This window comes from Oncorhynchus clarkii, chromosome 24 (assembly GCF_045791955.1).
Source record: "Oncorhynchus clarkii lewisi isolate Uvic-CL-2024 chromosome 24, UVic_Ocla_1.0, whole genome shotgun sequence".
NCBI classification, from domain to species: Eukaryota; Metazoa; Chordata; class Actinopteri; order Salmoniformes; family Salmonidae; genus Oncorhynchus; species Oncorhynchus clarkii.
Genome location: NC_092170.1, coordinates 18,773,967 through 18,797,855, shown reverse-complemented (window position 1 = coordinate 18,797,855; position 23,889 = coordinate 18,773,967). Strand labels below are relative to the sequence as shown.

General features: G+C 42.0%; 1 protein-coding gene across 1 annotated transcript in view; it reads left to right on the top strand.

Moving 5' to 3' along the window:
* Positions 1–23,889, top strand: part of LOC139383052 (nectin-3-like protein) — a 76,933-nt gene that overhangs the window by 28,466 nt on the left and 24,578 nt on the right. The window lies entirely within an intron of this gene.

Below are 23,889 nucleotides of genomic sequence, written 5' to 3'. Positions count from 1 at the left end.
CTCCCACAAATTGGATTGGCTTGATGGGCACTTCTTACATACCCTACGGTCAAGCTGCTCCCACAACAGTTCAATAGGGTTGAGATATGGTGACTGTGCTGGCCACTCCATTATAGACAGAATACCAGCTGACTGCTTCTTCCCTAAATAGTTATTGCATAGTTTGGAGCTGTGCTTTGGGTCATTGTCCTGTTGTAGGAGGAAATTGGCTCCAATTAAGTGCCGTCCACAGGGTATGACATGGCATTGCAAAATGGAGTGATAGCCTTCCTTCTTCAAGATCTCTTTTACCCTCTACAAATCACATTGTCTCCACATTGCTTGACAGATGGCGTCTTTTTTCTGCGTCTCACGAATGTTCTTCTTTGTGATCCGAACACCTCAAACTTAGATTTGTCTGTTTATTAAAAAAAATATATTCTTCCTGTAAGGTCCTGGGTGTCGTGAGGGTGAAATCAGGTGCAGGAAACAGAGTTCAATAAAGTGCTTTTTTTAAAATGCACACACGGTGATCTATGGTCACCCCACTTACGGGTGCTCAAACCAAATGCCCCAGACACAGGGAAACGAAAACAGTCTAGCACTAAATACACGAACATGTACATCTAATGCAAACACCAGGGTTACAATAATCAATCTCGCACAAAGAACCAGGCGGGCCAGCTGACTAATAAAGCCTCACTAATTATAACCAACTCAAAACAGGTGTACTCAATAAACACATAAGAAGGGGGAGAAAATAATCAGTGGCAGCTAGTAGGCCGGCGACGACGACCGCCGAGCCCCACCCGAACGGGAAGGGGAGCCACCTTCGGTCGGAGTCGTGACACTTCCTCTGTCCAGTGTCTGTGTTCTTTTGCCCATTTTAATATTTTATTTTTATTGGCCAGTCTGAGATATGGCTTTTTCTTTGCAACTCTGCCTAGAAGGCCAGCATCCCGAAGTCGCCTCTTCACTGTTGACGTTTGTCACGACTTCCACCGAAGGTGGTTACTCTCCTTGTTCGGGTGGTGCTCGGCGGTCGGCGTCACCGGCCTATTAGCCATCACAGATCCATTTTTTTTTTTCAGTTTATTTTGTCTTTGGTTCATTCACACCTGGTTTGCATTAGCTTTAATTCCTGTGTGTATATTTACCCCTGTTTCCCCGCTTTAGTTTGTGTGGGATTATTTTCATGTTGCGTGTGGAGGCTTCCCTCAGTTTATTCACGTGTGTGATTTTTAGGAAGGAGCGTTGGTTTATTTCTCCTTCCGTGAGTACTGTGAGTTCCCATTGTCTTGTTTGTTTTGTTGGTGATTGTACCTGTACCGTTTTGGGACTTGCCTTTTAAAAGAAACGTTACATTGACATCTCTGCTCTCCTGCACTTGACTCCTTACCTACCTTCAGAACGAAAGCTTAACAACTGGGACTGGTGTTGTGTGGGTACTATTTAATAAGGCTGCCAGTTGAGGACTTGTGATGCGTCTGTTTCTCAAACTAGACACTAATGTACTTGTCTTCTTGCTCAGTTGTGCACCGGGGCATCCCACTCCTCTTTCTATTCTGGTTAGGGCCAGTTTGCGCTGTTCTGTGAAGGGAGCAGTACACCGTGTTGTAGGAGATCTTCAGTTTCTTGGCAATTTCTCACATGGAATAGCCTTCATTTCTCAGAACAAGAATAGACTGACGAGTTTCAGAAGAAAGTTATTTGTGATGGTTTCTTATAATGGGCCTCTGTACGCCTATGTAGATTTTCCATAAAAAATCTGCCATTTCCAGCTACAATAGTCATTTACAACATTAACAATGTCTACACTGTATTTCTTATCAATTTGATGTTATTTTAATATTTAAATTTATTTAAAAAACAAGGACATTTCTAAGTGACCCCAAACTTTTGAACAGTAGTGTAGGTAGAGTTATTAAAGTGACTATACATAGATAATAACAGAGTAACAGCAGTGTAAAAGAAGGGGGAGTGGGCAATGCAAATAGTCTGGGTAGCCATTTGATTAGATGTTCCGGAGTATTATGGCTTGGGGGTAGAAGCAGTTTAGAAGCTCCGGTACCGCTTGCCATGCGGTAGCAGAGAGAACAGTCTATGACTAGGGTGGCTGGAGTCTTTGACAATTTTTAGGGCCTTCCTTTGACACCTCATGGTATAGAGGTCCTGGATGGTAGGAAGCTTGGCCCCAGTTATGTACTGGGCCGTACGCACTACCCTCTGTAGTGCCTTGCGGTCGGAGGCTGAGCAGTGGCCATACCAGGCAGTGATGCAACCAGTCAGGCAGGATGCTCTCGATGTAGAACCTTTTGAGGGTCTGAGGACCCATTCCAAATCTTTTCAGTCTCCTGAGGGGGAATAGGTTTTGATGTGCCCTCTTCACGACTGTCTTGGTGTGATTGGACCATGTTAGTTTGTTGGTAGGTGTTCCTTTTGTCCAGGTGGAAAAGGGCAGAGTGGAGTGTAATAGAGGTTGCATCATCTGTGGATCTGTTAGGGCGGTATGCAAATTGGAGTGGGTCTAGGGTTTCTGGTAATGGTGTTGATGTGAGCCATGACCAGCCTTTCAATGCACTTCATGGCTACAGATATGAGTGCTACGGGTTGGTAGTCATTTAGGCAGGTTACCTTAGTGTTATTGGGCACATGGACTATGGTGGTCTGCTTGAAACATGTTGGTATTACAGACTCAGACAGTGAGAGGTTGAAAATGTCAGTGAAGTCACTTGCCAGTTCATCAGCGCATGCTCGGAGTACACGTCCTGGTATTCCGTCTGGCCCTGTGGCCTTGTGAATGTTGATTTGTCTTACTCACGTTGGCTGTGGAGAGCGTGATCACACAGTCGTCCGGAACAGCTGATGCTCTCGTGCATGTTTCAGTGTTACTTGCCTCGAAGCGAGCGTAGAAGTTATTTGGCTCATGTCGCTGGGCAGCTCTCGGCTGTGCTTCCCTTTGTAGTCTGTAATATTTTTCAAGCCCTGCCACATCCGACGAGCGTCGGAGCCGGTGTAGTACAATTCGATCTTAGTCCTGTATTGATGCTTTTCCTGTTTGATGGTTCGTCAGAGGGCATAGCGGGATTTCTTATAAGCTTCTGGGATAGAGTCCCGCTCCTTGAAAGCGGCAGCTGTACCCTTTAGCTCAGTGCGGATGTTGCCTGTAATCCATGGCTTCTGGGTAGGGGTATGTACTTACAGTCACTGTGGTGATGACGCCATCAATGCATTTATTGATTAGGCTAGTGACTGATGTGGTGTACTCCTCAATGCCATCAGAAGAATCCCGGAACATATTCAGGTCTGTGCTAGCAAAGCAATCCTGTAGCTTAGCATCTGCTTCATCTGACCACTTTTTTATTGACTGAGTCACTGGTGCTTCCTGCTTTAATTTTTGCTTGTAAGCAGGAATCAGGAGGATAGAATTATGGTCAGATTTTCCAAATGGAGGGTGAGGGAGAGCTTTGTATGCATCTCTGTGTGTGGAGTAAAGGTGGTCTAGAATTTATTCCCCTCTGGTTGCACATTTAACATGCTGGTGGAAATTTGATTAAACAGCTTTCTTTCCCTGCATTAATGTCCCGACCACTAGGAGCGCCGCCTCTGGATGAGTGTTTTCCTGTTTGCTTATGGCGGTTTACAGCTCATTGAGTGTGGTCTTAGTGCCAACCTAGGTCTGTGGTGGTATGTAGACAGCTACGAAAAATATAGAGGAGAACTCTCTAGGTAGATAGTGTGGTCTACAGCTTATCATGAGATGCTTTACCTCAGACAAGCAAAACCTTGAGACTTCCTTAGATATCGTGCACCAGCTGTTGTTTACAAATATGCACAGACCGCTTCCCCTTGTCTTACCAAAGGCTGCTGTTCTATCCTGCTGATACAGTGTAAAATCTGCCAGCTGTGTGTTGTTCATGTGGTCGTTCAGCCACGACTCGGTGAAAAATAAGATATTACAGTTATTAATGTCCCGTTGGTAGTTTAATCTTGCTTGTAGGTCATCGATTTTATTTTCCAATAGAACGGATGGCAATGGGGTTTTACTCGCTCGCCTACGAATTCTCAGAAGGCAGCCCGACCTCCGCCCCCTTATTCTCTGTCTTCTCTTCACGCAAATTACAGGGATTTTGGCCTGTTCCCAGGAAAGTAGTATATCCTTTACGTCGGACTCGTTAAATGAAAAGCTTCTACCAGTTTGTAGTGAGTAATCACTGTTCTGATGTCCAGAAGTTATTTTCGGTCATAATTTCTATTTGCTTTATTTCACTTTTATTTCACTTCTTATGGCTGAAATCCCGTTAACGGGAGCGATATGACAACAACCACTGAAAGTACAGGGCGCCATATTCAAAAGAACAGAAATCTCATCATTAAAATTCCTCAAACATACATGTATCTTATATCGTTTTCAAGGTAGTCTTGTTGTTAATCCCACCAGTGTCCGATTTCAAATAGGATTTACGGGGAAAGCACCACAAACTAATATGTAAGGTCACCATCAACTCACTTAAATACACAGCCAATTTTACCAGCCAAAGAGAGAGAGAAAAAAAGCACAAATAGAGATAAAATTAATCACCAACCTTTGATAATCTTCATCAGATGACACTCATAGGACTTCATGTTACACAATACATGCATGTTTTGTTTGATAAAGTTCATATTTATATCAACAGTTTACATTGGCGCGTTACATTCACTAGTTCCAAAAACATCAAGTGATTTTGTATAGCCACATTGATTCAACAGAAATACTCATCATAAATGTAGATGATAATACAAGTTATACGCATGGAATTATAGATATACCTCTCCTTAATGCAACCGCTGTGTCAGATTTCAAAAAACCTTTACGGAAAAAGAAACCCATGCAATAATCTGAGATTGCGCTCAGAAGTAAAAATCACCACAGCCACAACGATAGCGTCAACATAAACAAGAAATTACCTTTACCTTTGATGATCTACATCAGAAAGCACTCCAGGAATCCCAGGTCCACAATAAATGTTTGTTTTGTTCGATAATATCCGTTATTTATGTTCAAATTCCTTCTTTTGTTAGCGCGTTTGGTATACATATCCAAATGCTCATTCTGGTCAGCGTTACATCAGACAAAAACTTCAAAAAGTTATATTCTAGGTCGAAGAAACATTTCAAACTAACTACAGAATCAATCATTAGGATGTTTTTAACATATAGCTTCAATAAAGTTCCAACCGGAGTATTCCTTCTTGTCTTCATGGGCAATGGAACGCAAGTGGGTACCATGAGGAATAAGCGTGATCAGAAAATGGCTGCTTGATAGACACCTGATGCATTCTGCTATCATTCACTCCCACAACACCATAGAAGTCTCATTACAATTTCTATTGATGGTTGACATCTAGTGGAACCCCTAGGCAGTGCAACATCATTAATATCTCAAGGGGATTTCATTGGGGACTCTGGTGAATACATACAAAGCTCAGATTTCTCACTTCCTGTTTTGATTTCAACTCAGGATTTTGCCTGCCATATGAGTTCTGTTATACTCACAGACATCATTCAAACAGTTTTAGAAACTTTAGAGTGTTTTCTATCATATACTAATAATAATATGCATATATTAGCAACTGAGACTGAGGAGCAGGCCGTTTACTTTAGGCATCTTATTCATCCAAACTACTCAATACTGCCCCCCAGCCATAAGAAGTTAACTAGGCAAGTCAGTTAAGAACAAATTCTTATTTACAATGACGGTCTAGGGTTGACCCACTGTTCCCAGTTAACCCTAGAAACAGTGGGTTAACTGCCTTGTTCAGGGGCAAAATGACAGATTTTTACCATGTCAGCTCGGGGATTCGATCTAGCAACCTTTTGGTTACTGGCCCAATCTTCTAACCACGAGGTTACCTGTCTCCCCATAAGAGACAGTAGCAGCAACATTATTTGCAAAATAATTTTTAAAAGAAGGTACAAACAATGCATAAAAATGATCAAAATAACACAGTTGGTTAGGAGCATGTAAAACGTCAGCCATCTTCTCAGGCGCCATTCTACAAATAAGAATACACTTGTGTTCTAATGGAGCAAGACTCAGGTCCTAGCCTGACCCTCTGACACCTCAGCTACCAAATTAGCCCATCTCATTCACATTCACAGAACAGGTTGAGAAACACCAGAGTGTGAGACGAGACCACGAGTCGTCCTTCTTCAGTTCTTCCCTTCCTTTCACTCCCCCTAACTGTCATTTCTTTAGTCTTAATTTGGAGCTGCCAAAATGTCAAGTGTTTCCTTACAATATATATTATCTTTAAAAGCTATCTACAGCAATAGAAACACAGGGCTGACATGAACCCTTTTCCGCTTGTGTGGTAAAAAATAATATAGATTTAAGTTGTCCAAATGGACAAGTAAAAACAAATCACACAAAAATCACTATCAAAACAATTCGGCTAGACAGTTTTCTTTGAGGAATTGAATTAGGCTTATACTCATATCCCTGTTACTGCATATTTTCACCAACGTTTCCCACATTCTCCCTGTAACCAATCATAACACACGACCCAGACTTCTGAGCACTGGAGGGATGTATTGGATTGCTTAAGGACACTGGCAGACATCGTCCTTCACAAATCCTAGAGAGTATATAGTCCACTGTGTCGAGAGGTTGCAACCCATCCTGACAGTCTGTATGCTAACACTATTGATTTCTATTTTCTGTTTAAGCGCTGATTTTTAATTAAATGTGGCAGGATGAGAGGGGCTGCGCCCTACTGCCCTGGTCAATAGTAGTGAACTGTAAAGGGAATAGGGTGCCATTTGAGACGATTGTTTCTGCCGTGAATTAACTGGCTGAAATACCCTAACACCTTCTCCAAGTTACAATTCATGGAAGAAAGGAGGCAGATTACAGTTAGTGTTGGGCCAAATGACTTTTTCACATTGCACAAATATGATCCGAGATAAAGACATGGTCATAAAAGCAGCAATAGAAACACAGGGCTGACATGAACCCTTTTCCACTTGTGTGGAAAAGAATAATATAGATTTAAGTTGTCCAAATGGACAAGTAAAAACAAATCACACAAAAATCACTATCAAACAATTTGGCTACTGAGATCATAATTGGATCAGTTTCCTCTGGATGCAATGTGTTGCACATTGTTCTCCCAATCTCTGCAGAGCGCATCGGAGTATAATTATTGTAGGCCTGCATTGACAGGCATGAGCAGTCTTTCAATCATGCAGTTGCAAAATGGATTATTTAGATCAAAGTGAGCTGCGTGTGCAAATTTTTTGATATTCATTCCTAGTTAGTGAGTTACTTTCCTAGTTAAAGCTCATCCTGGGGAATAAAAGTAATAGCGTGTGCATCACCTGCGTGTGCCATTGTGCCGTTGCCAGAGGAGAGAGCGCGTAAGAGAGACATAACTATACTGAACAAAAATATAAACGCAACAATTTCAACGAGTTTACTGAGTTACAGTTCATATAAGGAAATCAGTCAATTTAAGTCAATTCATTAGGCCCTAATCTATAGATTTCACAACTGGGCAGACATGGGTGGGCCTGGGAGGGCCTAGACCCACCAACTTGGGATCCAAGACCAGCCAATCAGAATTAGTTTTTTCGCACCACACTAGAGTCCATTAGTGTGGTTAATTTTTTATGGTCCATTATTCTGCAGATATCTGTTTGAGACAGGAGTGGCCAAGTGTGGTGCGGTAGTGTTGCAGGGCTTGACAGTAACTTTTTTAGCCACTTGTCCTTTGGACAAGTAGAACAGATGTTTTACTTGTCTGAATACTCAAGTCACTTGTCCTCCCCAAAAAGTAAAGGTCTGTAACACCATGGGCCAAAAAAGGTGACTGAAAATGGTGTTGTATGACTCAAGGAACCACTTCACAAAATAACATTCCTTATTATCACTGGTATTGACAATGGAAGGCTACTGGTCTCTAATCTCATGTATTATACAGTGTCTCCTGCCATTGTGGCCTTGAGCAAGGAATGCACTGAACCCCACACAAATTCAAATACTGAACTGATAGGCTACTGTATAAAACACATGTGGTCCATCAACCCTCCATCTGGAGAGCTACTGGGTGTGCAGGCTTTTGATCAAACCATGCTTAGAAACACCAGTCAGCTTATCAAGGTCCTGTTGAGCAGCTGATTTCTTTACATTGTGGTGTGTTCAAGCAGGGCTGGAGCAAAAGCCTGCACGCCCAGTAGCTCTCCTGGAATATCATGGAGGATGGTTGGCCACCCTGCAACATTACAATTACAACCAAATACTTTTCATGTCTTTATGAAATAATTCCCTCATTCAATGAACCAGGGATCAAATGGCAAGGCAGCTAACTAAGATGTTTATCTATTTGTAAGGTAAAAATATTCAGTGTTCAGGGGAGATCTTGACAGCATACTTGTCAATTAGGCTTTTCTAAGAATATAAACTTTGTCAGCATTACATGGTCAGTATTGAATAGAGGAGAATCCTAGCCAATTTTGATCGCTTGAGAGAGTGTTTCACAACCGGAGTATGCATCATTGTTTTCATCAACTGTGCACCCGTATCAACCGCGTGTTGGCCATTTGTTGTTATATACGCGTGCCGGTGGAAAGTTATTTCAGGACATTGGAAATGACAATACATGCAAATAGCTATACTGAACAAAAATATAAACGCAACATGTAAAGTGTTAGTCCCATGTTTCATGAGATCCCAGAAATTAAAGATAAAATATCCCAGAAATGTTCTGAATGCAGAAAAAGCTTATTTCTCTCCAATTTTGTGCACGCATTTGTTTACATACCTGTTAGTGAGCATTTCTTCTTTGCCAAGATAATCCCTCCACCTGACAGGTGTGGCATATCAGGAAGCTGATTAAACAGCATGATCATCACACAGGTGCACCTTGTGCTAGGGACAATAAAAGGCCACAGTTTTGTCACACAACACAATGCCACAGATGTTGAGGGAGCATTTTGAGGGAGCGTGCAATTCTGATTCTGACTGCTGGAATGTCCACCAGAGCTGTTGTCAAAGAATTTAATGTTAATTTCTCTACCATAAGCCGCCTCCAATGTCGTTTTATAGAATTTGGCAGTACGTCCAACCGGCCTCACAACCGCAGACCAAGTGTAACCACGCCAGCCCAGGACCTCCACATCCGGCTTCTTCATCTGCGGTATCGTCTGAAACCAGCTACCCAGACAGCTGATGAAACTGAGGAGTATTTATTTCTGTAATAAGCCAGGATTGATTGTCTGTACAGGTCCCATTTTTCCCCTGTGCTTCCTACTAGTGTTTTTTTTCTACTCCGTTCTTCTCCCCTCTGCTCCGTGTACACAGGCTGCTCTTCCATCAGATGTGCATGCAACACAACTTTGTTAATTTGCACAATTTCTCTGATTCACCTTCGCTTGTAAATGTTCGCACTGACCGAAAATAACATTGGTAGCTACTAGATATGCTTGTATAACTTTATGAGCTGGATTTGCCTGTCTTTGCAAATAGTTTGTTAGTGTTCGCTCGTTAGCATTTATCTAACAGTGTCTATGTGATTACGTTATAATTTTGTTCACATTCTGTTCCTATGGGCTTTTCTTGCGTTTTTATTGGCCCCTTGTGTGCTAATACCATAAATCTGGTAATACCGTAAATTCCGGGATAAGAGAAGGAAGGTATACCAGTATGAAAATCTGGATACCAGCCCACCATTGAGAGCCATTTGTCTGGTACTTTTAGTTTTTTAAACTAGAGTCCACTTAATTCAGTCAGAGACCTAGGCCTAGCTAGCTACAGATTTTAGTTTTTTAATCTTTTATGGTCCATTATTCGGCAGATATCATTTTGAGACAGGAGTGGCCAAGTGTGGTGCGGTAGTGTTACAGTGCTTGACAAGTGTACAGACAACCATTCCAGAGCTCTTTGACTTCTGGCAGAAAGCCATTATAAGTCGGGTGGGTCTAATCCTGGACACTGATTGGTTAAAACCATATTCCAGCTGGTGTCTATTCCACCAGTTAAATCTATGACATTGAAATGCCTATTTACTCTATTCCATTTTACTGCACAATCCAGTCTCATCAGCCCAGCCAGACAATTTATAATCTTGATCTCCACTGTAAAAAGCATCTAGACATTATCTCCCATTTCTTTTAGACTAGCAATTGGTTTTCAATAGCGGAGATATTTATAAAACTTGCGGTCTGTCTCTGACATTTGCAACATTGTTTCAATGTTGAAATTCGATCTCCAGCTGTCCCTTAGTAGCGAGTAGGGGTCGGGACGAGACAGACAGGCAGCTTTTCTCAGCCAGTCAAAATCATTAATCAGCATAATTTTTATGGATATACAGTGGGGCAAAAAAGTATTTAGTCAGCCACCAATTGTGCAAGTTCTCCCACTTAAAAAGATGAGAGAGGCCTGTAATTTTCATCATAGGTACACTTCAACTATGACAGACAAAATGAGGAGAAAAAAATCCAGAAAATCACATTGTAGGATTTTTAATGAATTTATTTGCAAATTATGGTGGAAAATAAGTATTTGGTCAATAACAAAAGTTTATCTCAATACTTTGTTATATACCCTTTGTTGGCAATGACAGAGGTCAAACATTTTCTGTAAGTCTTCACAAGGTTTTCACACACTGTTGCTGGTATTTTGGCCCATTCCTCCATGCAGATCTCCTCTAGAGCAGTGATGTTTTGGGGCTGTTGCTGGGCAACACGGACTTTCAACTCCCTCCAAAGATTTTCTATGGAGTTGAGATCTGGAGACTGGCTAGGCCACTCCTGTAACGGTTTTCTTGGTGAGGAGAGTCGGACCAAAATGCAGCGTGTAGATTGCGATCCATGTTTATTCAATAAACGAAACACGAATCTAAATACAAACACTACAAAACAATAAACGTAACGAAAACCGAAACAGCCTATACTAGTGTAAACTAACACAGAATAAGGACATCAAGACACTAAGGACAATCACCCACGACAAACTCAAAGAATATGGCTGCCTAAATATGGTTCCCAATCAGAGACAACGATAAACACCTGCCTCTGATTGAGAACCACTCCAGACAGCCATAGACTTTGCTAGATAACCCCACTAGCTACAATCCCAATACATACACACCAAAACCCCAGGACAAAACACACCACAATACAAAAACCCGATGCCACACCCTGGCCTGACCCAATACATGAAGAAAAACACAAAATACTTAGACCAGGGCGTGACAACTCCAGGACCTTGAAATGCTTCCTACGAAGCCACTCCTTCGTTGCCCGGGCGGTGTGTTTGGGATCATTGTCATGCTGAAAGATCCAGCCACGTCTCATCTTCAATGCCCTTGCTGAGGTTTTCACTCAAAATCTCACAATACATGGCCCCATTCATTCTTTCCTTTACACGGATCAGTCGTCCTGGTCCCTTTGCAAAAAAACAGCCCCAAAGCATGATGTTTCCACCCCCATGCTTCACAGTAGGTATGGTGTTCATTGGATGCAACTCAGCATTCTTTGTCCTCCAAACAAGACAAGTTGAGTTTTTACCATAAAGTTTTATTTTTGGTTTCATCTGACCATATGACATTCTCCCAATCTTCTTCTGGATCATCCAAATGCTCTCTAGCAAACTTCAGACGGGCCTGGACATGTACTGGCTTAAGCAGGGGGACACGTCTGGCACTGCAGGATTTGAGTCCCTGGCGGCGTAGTGTGTTACTGATGGTAGGCTTTGTTACTTTGGTCCCAGCTCTCTGCAGGTCATTCACTAGGTCCCCCCGTGTGGTTCTGGGATTTTTGCCCACCGTTCTTGTGATCATTTTGACCCCCCGGGGTGAGATCTTGCGTGGAGCCCCAGATCGAGGGAGATTATCGGTGGTCTTGTATGTCTTCCATTTCCTAATAATTGCTCCCACAGTTGATTTCTTCAAACCAAGCTGCTTAACTATTGCAAATTCAGTCTTCCCAGCCTGGTGCAGGTCTACAATTTTGTTTCTGGTGTCCTTTGACAGCTCTTTGGTCTTGGCCATGGTGGAGTTTGGAGTGTGACTGTTTGAGGTTGTGGACAGGTGTCTTTTATACTGATAACAAGTTCAAACAGGTGCCATTAATACAGGTAACAAGTGGAGGACAGAGGAGCCTCTTAAAGAAGAAGTTACAGGTCTGTGAGAGCCAGAAATCTTGCTTGTTTGTAGGTGACCAAATACTTATTTTCTACCATAATTTGCCAATAAATTCATTAAAAATCCTACAATGTGATTTTCTGGATTTTTTTCCCTCATTTTGTCTCTCATAGTTGAAGTGCACCTATGATGAAAATTACAGGCCTCTCTCATCTTTTTAAGTGGGAGAACTTGCACAATTGGTGGCTGACTAAATACTTTTCTGCCCCACTGTATACCACAAAAAAACTCTATAGAAAACAGATAAAAACTAAACAAAAACTCCTGAACAACAGTGTCAAGACGAAGAGAGCATATTTTCTATGCCAGGTGAAATCGCGCATCATTAACTCATTCTTATGAATGTATCCAAATAAATGTCACTAGAAAACAGCTTAAACAAATGCAGCTACTTTGCTGTTATTCTGGCTGCACTGTTTGACATGACTGTAAGTTAGCCGTAGTTGGCTAGTTATCAAGCAAGGGATATGAATGTTGCCAGCCAGAATGGCAATAGAACATTTAGAACGAATGACTGGGTCGCGTCCATAGATACAGAACAAAAATACTTAACGACTGGGTTGTGTCTCTGGCATCCGAACCGATAGAACGAGCGACCAGACGGCTTGTGTAGCAACCATAGATTTGTGTCAGGATTATATCTCGTGGAAGGATGAATTAGTATGAATAAATTAATAAAAATAAAGTTTTTAATATAATTTTTAAATATAATTATTTGAATATGTTGGTAACCCGTTGTATCTCATGACAATCCCTTAAATATCTCATTGCAAACATTTAGTAGTGAATTGCTTACAAGTGTAACTTCATCACTTCGTGTGCTGCACACCAGAGGCACTCCAATAGATTTAGAATGCTATAGACTCACCAGCTCCCGCCGTCTCCTGTTGTGCTATTTACAAACAAACACGTGGCTGGCTCAACTGTTCTGGAGAACTACGGTAAGCTTCATAATGTGAAATTCAGAATGCAATCGGCTTTATCTCTAACGTATTGCACAAGTTACCTTTAAAAAGGAGCTACAAATAATCACATTTATTGAAAAACATCAAATAAATAGTTTTGACTGTATTGAAAAACCATCCGTGGCCTTTTCCAAATACCCCATTATACTGTATATGCGGTATACTGCCCAAGCCTACTCAATGGCCATTGAGTCTCCTGAGTGTGCAATGTTTTATGAGGCAAGGATTACAAAGAGAGCCGATGACAGTAAACCACCCTTAGAGATAAGTGATTATCTCCCACGTTTCTGCCTCTCATTCCATGGAGAGATTTGAGGGTGGTGGAAACTGGAAACATCAGTTGAAGGTTTTACCAAGAGCATGTCAGCCATTTAAGCAGATTCTAAGTGTAGATGATCAATGGGAACAGTTTGCTTCACATTCATGCCCTTGACAACAGTGCACTGATGTCACCATCTTAGAATGTGCATCCTTCTACCTTTCCAACAGTAGGTTAATTGTTTGTTTAAACAGATGTTGTTCTGTATTGTCCCATTTCCTTCCTTTCCCAAGTTTGTGGAAACAAATTATTTACCTTCACATCAATAAATAATCGTGACTGTTTGTGACCACCTGGTGTTTCAGCACTAGGCCTAGTGTAGGGCCTATGTCTGGGGGACATGAAAAATTATAGGAAAATTGTAGAATGAAGGAAACAAGATAAAGGGGGAATTGGATGGTATTTGAAAAAGCTGGCATAGTGGTAACTGTTACACAACGGTCTGCCAATTATGTACTCTAAGAATTGAGTGAGTATACTGGAAATGGATGTAAGCTTCTCAGAGCTAGTGATTAATCGTGAGAGCTCTGTGCCTTGGTTAATAACTCACTGCCAGACAGATGGTGTCCGGTTGTAAAAGTTATTTATTTCCCAGTAGAGCATTCTCAGTTCTCACATTCTTTGTCTAAATTAATTAATGAATTGGTCTCTCTGTCATTTGAGCTAACCTATTGAAAAAAACTAGTTTTTTTTTTACTACTGTAAACTGTGTTGCGTTTCATCATACCCTCACAGGTTAATGTGAGTGAAGGGAGCGCCCAACTTGAGTACTCCCCTACCCTGCTGTCCCTCTGATTCTCTCCACTCAACTCTCAGGGAGTGTGAAGTGTGTGTGTGCATACAGATTTTTGGGAGGACAAATTCAATCAGGACCGTAGAGCAGCTCAGCTCAATGGCTGCTAATTGTTGTTCTTAAATCGATTACTTTCTCCATGTGTCAGTCTCTATTGGCGTGTGTCACTCATCAGTAATGTGAGGACATGTCTCCCAAAGCAAACAATGTGGGGGTAGACAGAATTAGAAATTAAAATACTTGAATGGACATGAACCTCCTTATGATGGGATAAAGGTTAGCCATTTTGGTCAGGAAGTTGGTCAACCATGACTTGCCAGTGTTGTGATAAGATATTGTGTAAAATATGTATCAGTCCTATACTTTATGTTTGTTAGCCAGTTTTAGAGGAATGATTTTTTTGTAACTGCCAATATCCCAACATTCCATTCAAACAATGTGTTCAATCCACAGCCATACACTGGCTGAAATAAGTTGATGATAGGACTTAGACAAGTTGTAAATGCCAATTTCTCCGTGAGCAATATGGCTGCCATTTTTCCCCCATTCTGGAACTTTGACGGTTTATGACAAACTCCTCTAGTAATTTAATAGGATATACAGTGCCTTGCGAAAGTATTCGGCCCCCTTGAACTTTGCGACCTTTTGCCACATTTCAGGCTTCAAACATAAAGATATAAAACTGTATTTTTTTGTGAAGAATCAACAACAAGTGGGACACAATCATGAAGTGGAACGACATTTATTGGATATTTCAAACTTTTTTAACAAATCAAAAACTGAAAAATTGGGCGTGCAAAATTATTCAGCCCCCTTAAGTTAATACTTTGTAGCGACACCTTTTGCTGCGATTACAGCTGTAAGTCGCTTGGGGTATGTCTCTATCAGTTTTGCACATTGAGAGACTGAAATGTTTTCCCATTCCTCCTTGCAAAACAGCTCGAGCTCAGTGAGGTTGGATGGAGAGCATTTGTGAACAGCAGTTTTCAGTTCTTTCCACAGATTCTCGATTGGATTCAGGTCTGGACTTTGACTTGGCCATTCTAACACCTGGATATGTTTATTTTCGAACCATTCCATTGTAGATTTTGCTTTATGTTTTGGATCATTGTCTTGTTGGAAGACAAATCTCCGTCCCAGTCTCAGGTCTTTTGCAGACTCCATCAGGTTTTCTTCCAGAATGGTCCTGTATTTGGCTCCATCCATCTTCCCATCAATTTTAACCATCTCCTCTGTCCCTGCTGAAGAAAAGCAGGCCCAAACCATGATGCTGCCACCACCATGTTTGACAGTGGGGATGGTGTGTTCAGCTGTGTTGCTTTTACGCCAAACATAACGTTTTGCATTGTTGCCAAAAAGTTCAATTTTGGTTTCATCTGACCAGAGCACCTTCTTCCACATGTTTGGTGTGTCTCCCAGGTGGCTTGTGGCAAACTTTAAACAACACTTTTTATGGATATCTTTAAGAAATGGCTTTCTTCTTGCCACTCTTCCATAAAGGCCAGATTTGTGCAATATACGACTGATTGTTGTCCTATGGACAGAGTCTCCCACCTCAGCTGTAGATCTCTGCAGTTCATCCAGAGTGATCATGGGCCTCTTGGCTGCATCTCTGATCAGTATTCTCCTTGTATGAGCTGAAAGTTTAGAGGGACGGCCAGGTCTTGGTAGATTTGCAGTGGTCTGATACTCCTTCCATTTCAATATTATCGCTTGCACAGTGCTCCTTGGGATGTTTAAAGCTTGGGAAATCTTTTTGTATCCAAATCTGGCTTTAAACTTCTTCACAACAGTATCTCGGACCTGCCTGGTGTGTTCCTTGTTCTTCATGATGCTCTCTGCGCTTTTAACGGACCTCTAAGACTATCACAGTGCAGGTGCATTTATACGGAGACTTGATTACACACAGGTGGATTGTATTTGTCATCATTAGTCATTTAGGATCATTCAGAGATCCTCACTGAACTTCTGGAGAGAGGTTGCTGCACTGAAAGTAAAGGGGCTGAATAATTTTGCACGCCCAATTTTTCAGTTTTTGAATTGTTAAAAAAGTTTGAAATATCCAATAAATGTCGTTCCACTTCATGATTGTGTCCCACTTGTTGTTGATTCTTCACAAAAAAATACAGTTTTATATCTTTATGTTTGAAGCCTGAAATGTGGCAAAAGGTCGCAAAGTTCAAGGGGGCCGAATACTTTCGCAAGGCACTGTATATGGGGGTAGGCCTACTGTATATGAAGGAAGAGGCTTATTTTACTTTAATACACATGACATGAATTATCTTTATCTTACTGTTCCCCATTTTAGTTGTGTTCTCCAAAGAATTGGAATGAGTGGAACGTTCAAGTGATTATATTTCTATGGTGTTTGCACTTTGTCTTCATGATTTTGGAACAGGCAAAACTGGCCTATCTTTGTCCGGATTGCATGATGGCAACCAGGTTAGACTTGGAAGGTAGTGCTCTGCCACTGATTTTCCTTTTAAGGGCTCAACTTGTGTTCACCCCTCTACACTCTTGTAGAGCATGTACCACCAGCTGGAAGCTGTCTAACCTGTTAACGCATCAGAAAATGTATGCAGGCATGTTCTAACGTCAAACTGGTAAACATCAACATTTTCTTCCTGTACTGCTATACTCATCATCACAAGGGTTCTAAATACAAACCGTATTGTAGGATTTAACGACACAAGTTGTAATTCTGACATTGCCATTTAGCCTAGCCAGTGTGTGTTCGTGTGCGGGTGTCTATCTGTGTCTGACCGGTTTTATTTGGGGTGTCTGTTTTTGACCCCACCTCTAATGCTGACTCACTGATGTGTTGGCCAAGCTCTCACTGTTATTGTCTTCCCTGCCTGTGACTCCATGCACAGCCATGACCTTGTTCTCCTCTACTCTGACTCACTGCCTGACTGCCTGGCCAAAGCCACGTCTCTGTTGCCCCCTCTTCTCAAATCTTAACCCAACTCTTCCATTATTTCCTTTTGTGTATAGCCTTTCCGTTGTATTGTCTAATCAGCAATTCTGTCCTTCACCTCGCTCTCACTGGCTCTCACTCTCTCACTCATCCTCTCTCACTCTTGCTCTCTCACTCTTCATTCTTTCTTTCTTTATCCTCACATCACACATTAGTTCCCTATAGTTTTTGTTCTAAACTCACTCCCGCCTGCACAGATTTAATTTGTCTGCATACCTCAACTGTGAGGTCTTTAGATCTAGTTCTGTCCTGCGTGAGTGTTACTTCACATGCTAATCGATTCATGGAGTTTACCCACATCTACGTGGTGTGTTTATCCCATTGCTCATGTTTGTAATGCAGCTTTGGGTCTCTGTCTCTGTGCCGAGTCTCTCTTGCTTCCTCCAGACCAGACTGTGGAGAGGAGAGGACAACAACCCAGGGAACATGTAGGTTCTTTGGGGAAAATCAGGGCCGAGGCCGGGTCAGCTCTGTGTGGGTGGGGGATTTTGGCTCGTCAAGTGGCCAGTGTGGAATGTTTAAGCTGGTTGCCAAGCAAACTGGTTTTGATTTACCATTACAGCGATCAGAGCAGCTTGTCACAATTAGTGGCGTCAGGAGGGAGAGAAACAAACAGAAAGTATACTTCAAAGGGCCAGCATAGCATATCCTTTTCATGAGTTCATTCCTACCCTGCCTGATGGGTTCTCAGGTTTTCCATCCATATAGGGGCCTAATATCAATTTTAGTTCTGCTTTCTCTCTTTGTAATATCCTGTCTTTAGTAGGCTTAGGCTATTCTCTGAGAGAGTCCTCATATGTTAGTAGTCATAACATTCATCAATTGATTGTTTGGCCTCTTTCCCTTAGTCATCTTGTTCATTTGATGCCAGGACTACTACCATGCATGAAGGCTTCAGTGCTTCCCCTAGTCTTTTTCCTTGGTCGTGCTAATTCAGGGCTGTAAACTCCAAAACATTCCATTGAAACCAATAGACTCTGCACAATTTAGGCGGGGGGCAAGAGAGCTAGGTGATTATTAGGGAATCGACCAATATTAGCTAAAAATGCCAACATCGGTATCGGCCAATGTCTAGTTTAATGTCGATGTGCAACCGATGTCAAAGCTGACGTGCATACCAATATAATGTAGTTAGTTACATGATGTAATGACACCACGTAAAATGTTGCACTACACGTGTAGCACAGCATTCCTAACTTAGCCCACAATGTCTGCTGTGTGGATCGAGCAGTCAACAAGTCGAGTAAGAACATTTCAGCGAGCCAAAGGTGAAATCCATTAACGCCAAGATAATGGAATTCATTGCCCTTGACAATCAACCGTTCTCTGTCTTGGGTGATGTTGGCTTTCGCCGTCTGGTCGAGCACCGGTACACACTACCAAGTGCGCTATTTTTCAGATGTTGCCCTACCGGAGTTACACAGTAATAGCGTCACTGCTATTAGCTTCACGACATACATACTATGGCACGCCGTTTGGGTCTTTGCGTGTCAAACAATATACAGTATCACTGTCAAGGATGTACTAAAAAGTCTAAAAAACAAGTAAACACCGGCCACGAACGATGTGTTTTCAATACCACATTGGTAATAAAGCATCATTTGTTCGACTGCAATTTCTGGGGCAGCTAGCTTTAGCTTGGTACCTAGCTAGCACTATTGCAACCATCCTGAAAACAATGACCGGTAGAAACTGCAGTCATTTTCATTATTTTTATCAATGATTTAGGAATCCTTGTGAGTAAGTATTAGCTAGGTTGCCACTTGTTGTTCGCCAATTGAAAATGAACTTCAGTTCATGAAAATAAATAGGTAGCCAGCTACTTAACCCTGTTGTCCAAAGCTAACGTTATAAGCAGCCAGCTAGCTTCATCTGGCTAGTGATGCTCGACCAGACCGGGTTATGTGTTGTGAAACTAGTCACAATAAAGATTAGGCACAATAGTGGAATTTGCGGTTTGCCTTGAAAATAAAAGTATGTCATTGACAGTGATGCAAATTAATACAAATTGTAGAATTATGCCATACTTTTATTTTGAAGGCTAACCGCAAAGTACACTGTTGTGGCTAATCCTTATTGTGGCTAGCTTCAAATAAATGGGTCCAACCACCATTAATCAAATTAGAACCGTCTTATAAATTAGGGTTATTTTAGATGATGACACTTAGCTATATAGTTAGCTAGCTAACTATATATCTACTGAAACAGATGATCGTTTTGCTATGTGTTGGGGAAGAACATTGTTTGCATCCATGAGCTAGCTAGCTGTCAAATAGTGTTATTTGACACGTCAAATATTGTTAAATAGTATATTTTTTGACACGCAAAGACCCAAACGGCTTTCCTTAGAAATCCTGGTTGAGAATGAAACAACTGAACGAATGAACAATGAAACAGCACAGCAAGTAAGTGAAAGAAATAGGTTTTGATTATGTTTTACTGGTAATGGGGACATACATAAATACCAGCAGAATAACTTCTTGGTGTGTGTCTGTATGTGTGTGTAACCTTTATTTAACTTGGCAAGTCAGTTAAGAACAAATTCTTATTTACAATGATGGCCTACCCTGGCCAAACCCGGACGATGCTGGCCCAATAATGCGCCGCCCAATGGGACTCCCAATCACGGCCGGATGTGATGTAGCCTGGATTCGAACCAGGGACTGCAGTGGCGCCTCTGCACTGAGACGCAGTGCCTTAGACCGCTGTGTGTGTGTGTGTGTGTGTTAACGATTTAACTGTACTAGAATGGCCGCTAAAATGTTAAATATCGGTATCATTTTTGGGGGGCACGGAAGATATCGCATATCGATATCGGCCAAAAATATCATATTGGTGCATCACTAGTGATTATTCTCTTCCTACATTAAACAACAGAGGATAATCAAAATGAGTGAAGTGCAGAATGCGTTAAAATATCAGCTGTAAGTAAGGCATAAAAACTAGGACTAGAAATAAAGAGAATGGCTTTGTTTTAGTGAGATCTGAAATGAAAGTAGCCTACTTATCCTAGAATAGAACAGTGAACAGATTGTGTCTTCATAGAGAGAGAGGCAGTGGATTGGACAGAGACAATGGATGCGTTCCCCAATGGCACCCTATTCCTTATATAGTGCCACTAGGGTCCTGGTCAAAAGTAGCGCACTACATAGGGCATAGGGTGCCATTTGGGATATAACTCATCTTGCAGCCTACAGTGCCTCCGCTCCTGTCTGGTCCGCAGGGTTGTCTGTGTTTTAAAGGCTCTCTCCCTCCCTGGTGGAACAGCATGCCTTGTTTTGTTTAACGCCCTGTTCCCATTTACTTACCTCCAGTTTTTTTCCAGATTCTATTTCATTGTTGGATTATTTGTATTGATTGCGGGCCTAGAGCTGTTCTATAATACGTTTAACCAGGGCCCATAGGGCTCTTGTCAAAAACTAAATGAGTGCATTATAAACAGGGTAGGGTGCCATTTGGGAGACAGCCTAGCTGGCCACACTCTCCTGGCTGTAGTATTGGTGTCCCAGGCAGAAGCCATCTGTCTCCTCTCCTGTGGTGGCGGGGGTGGGAGGAGGGGGGTGGGCGCAGCACTAAACTCTCCCCTCCCTCCTAAATGCAGTTCTGTAAAACAAACATAGATGGAGTCTAGTTTCCCTGTGTGCTTTGACAGACCTGGACCCAGAGGCTGAAACCGAAAGACACACTGCCTTGATGCTTGCTTGGACTGCGGGGGCGTCCCAAATGTAAACTTTTTCCTACAATAGTGCACTACTTTTCACAGAGACACATAGGGCTCTGGTCAAAAGTAGTGCACTATATTGGGAATTGAATTGTGTACCATTTTGGAGGCAGTCCCAGATGCAGATAGACACACTGACTGTCTTGCTGGTTGCTTGTTGTAGTAGCCTAGCTATGTATGTAGGAATGGTGGCACTGTGTGGCAGGTACAGTATGTGGGGCATGCTGCTAGCCTAGCGGAGCGTAGTGGCCCAGTCCCAGTCAGTCTGAGACGTGTGTCATGCATGTGCCTGGATCAACATGCCTGTCACACATGCCAAGCATGTCAGGGTACTCACTCTCCTACTACTGCTGCACAGAAAAAGCTGTATGTTTGAATGCGTTTCTTTTTATTACCCTCCTGTCCTCATGTCTGTTTTGACTGATGTATTCCCATGTTACAGTCGCTTGTGTTTTCATGGTTATGTATTGCTCCTGTGTGTGTGTGTGCGTGCGACATTGTTATAGTAGGTAGGCCAGTAGAAGCACTTGGTGGTCCGGGTCCGGTTTTCATGGTTATGTATTGCTCCTGCTCGTGTGTGTGTGCGTGTGTGACATTGTTATGGTAGGTAGGCCAGTGGAAGCACTTCGTGGTCCGGGTGCGTTGGTCCCAGGGATAGTCAGAGTTTAGGAGCAGCTGTTGTCCCGGCTCAGTGTTCTGAGTGGACTGGAGTCTGGCTGCGTAGCTTACAATGACCCTGGCACTCAACCACACCAATACACACAGAGGATACTGTGACATCACGGCAAAATGACACTAAACAAACACAGCACAACACAACTCATTGTGGTGCAACACACACACACACACACACACAACTATTTGGCCATGGAAAGCTCTTACAACCCCCCCCCCCCCACCAGCTAGGCTTGCTATATGATTCACATATTCACATTTGCTCCCGGGTGGCACAACGGGCTAAGGCACTGCATCTCAGTGCAAGAGGCATCACTGCAGTCCCTGATTCGAATCCAGGCTGCATCACATGATTGGGAGTACAATTGGGCCAGCGTCGTCCGGGTTTGGCCGGGGTAGGCCGTCATTGTAAATAAGAATTTGTTCTTAACTGACTTGCCTAGTTAAATAAAGTAAAAGTAAGAAAATATCCTCTAAACAAAATGCCTGAATAAAATAAAATAATATATGTCACATGCGCCGAATACAACAGGTGTAGATCTTACAGTGAAATGCTTACTTACAAGCCCTTAACCAACAAAGCAGTTTTAAGAAAATGCCCCCAAAAAGTAAGAGATAAGAATAACAAATAATTAAAGAATAACAAATAATCATACACACATGCACAGATTGCTCGCACATTCACCCTCAGTTTTTATAGTGGAAAGATATCGCGTGTGTGTGCGTCTGCATGTACATGATCCCTGAAATTGCGGGAGAAGGAGAGCCTATATTCCCTCTTAGCCAGGATAGCATAGCTGTGGTTTACCACTCATATTCATGCCAAGGATCCCAAAGTACCAGCCACTTTTATTAGGTTACTCCACACACATTTGTAGGTGGAAATTTAGATCTCCCAAATATAACTTTTTAAATTGTGTTAAGAAAACTTAGACCTTACACTGAATGTTTTGAATGGCATTCAGTTCATGTAAAAACATCAAGGCTAGTGCAAGATTTACAACGAGGGGTGCCCCCAACAATTCAATCCAGACGACCGGGTTGTAAAAGTTCATATAAACTTAATGTTTAAATATATATGTGGGTATCAATAACTCATTGGTGTTATTATGTTTAGAGACATTTGACTCTGGTCTTTTCCTTTTTGGAATAGATTTTGCCCATGATTCTAGATATAGGACTAACCAGTAATTTAACATGTATTTCAAATTCATATTCCCTCATTAAGTTGTAGGCTAGTGATGCATTCAGATTTTGCTGCCTGTGGTGTTTCTAAATGTTACATTAGGCATGTGTTGCTCAATTTTTTTTTAATGGTTAGACTAGCTAGTTATTGCAAACATTCAGCACGAGGCGTTAGTCCTATCTAGTAAGAAGTAGGCCTGCTGTAGGGCAGGAGGCGCCTACCGGTATCTCATGTTTCTGTAACTTGATGTACAAGTACACCCCCTAGACAGACTAGTGTCTTATCTACTACAAATCAAATAAGCCTAGTAGGCTTGTATCATGAAACTTCTACATTCCAAGGAAAGGAAAATAAAAAGTAGAGGGACACAATACTGTTGAATCATGTTGGGCTTCATTGCCTCATTTCTGTCCATTGAAGCGGCTGATTCCCACTGTTGACAGCATTGTGCCATAATCATGTGCTCATCCTCTCTCCATTGGCCTTCTGCACCTTTACTCAATCACAGCATCCAAACCAGCCAGCCAGCCCCCATGAAAATCCCACGTTTACATGTTACAGCAAGCTGAAAATAACTTCCAAATAAATATGTGGTGCGCATAGACACAGATGAAAGGGACTTTCAAAAACAGGGAAAAAAACATCAAATTGCTTGTTATGTTTAATCTCCTTCCATAAAAGTTATTTTTTCTTGTTAATGCTTTGACTTTATATGGCAAGGTGCTCTAACAATTAGCAGCAGGGACAGTGAGAACGTTATGTGGTGAACAGGGAGGCTGAATATGTGTTGTTCACACACTGAGGGGTTCCAGACCCTGACACCTTTCCCTGATGAACCCCCTAAAAAGCTTAAATCCCAGCCCTTGCTAAACTGTTGAAATACCATCTTAATATCACAAACATACAGCACAACTAGTTGTTCCAGAAAGAAGTCAGGTCAGCCCATTCCCATAGGAAGAGTAACATGAGAGGGAATTGACGTGATATAGTATGTTTCATAATGTAGGCAGATCTCATCAAGGCGGTTTGGTTTCTATGGTTTGGAAGGGGTGATTGTTTCTGAATAAAAGCATGAAAGAGGAATAAAAA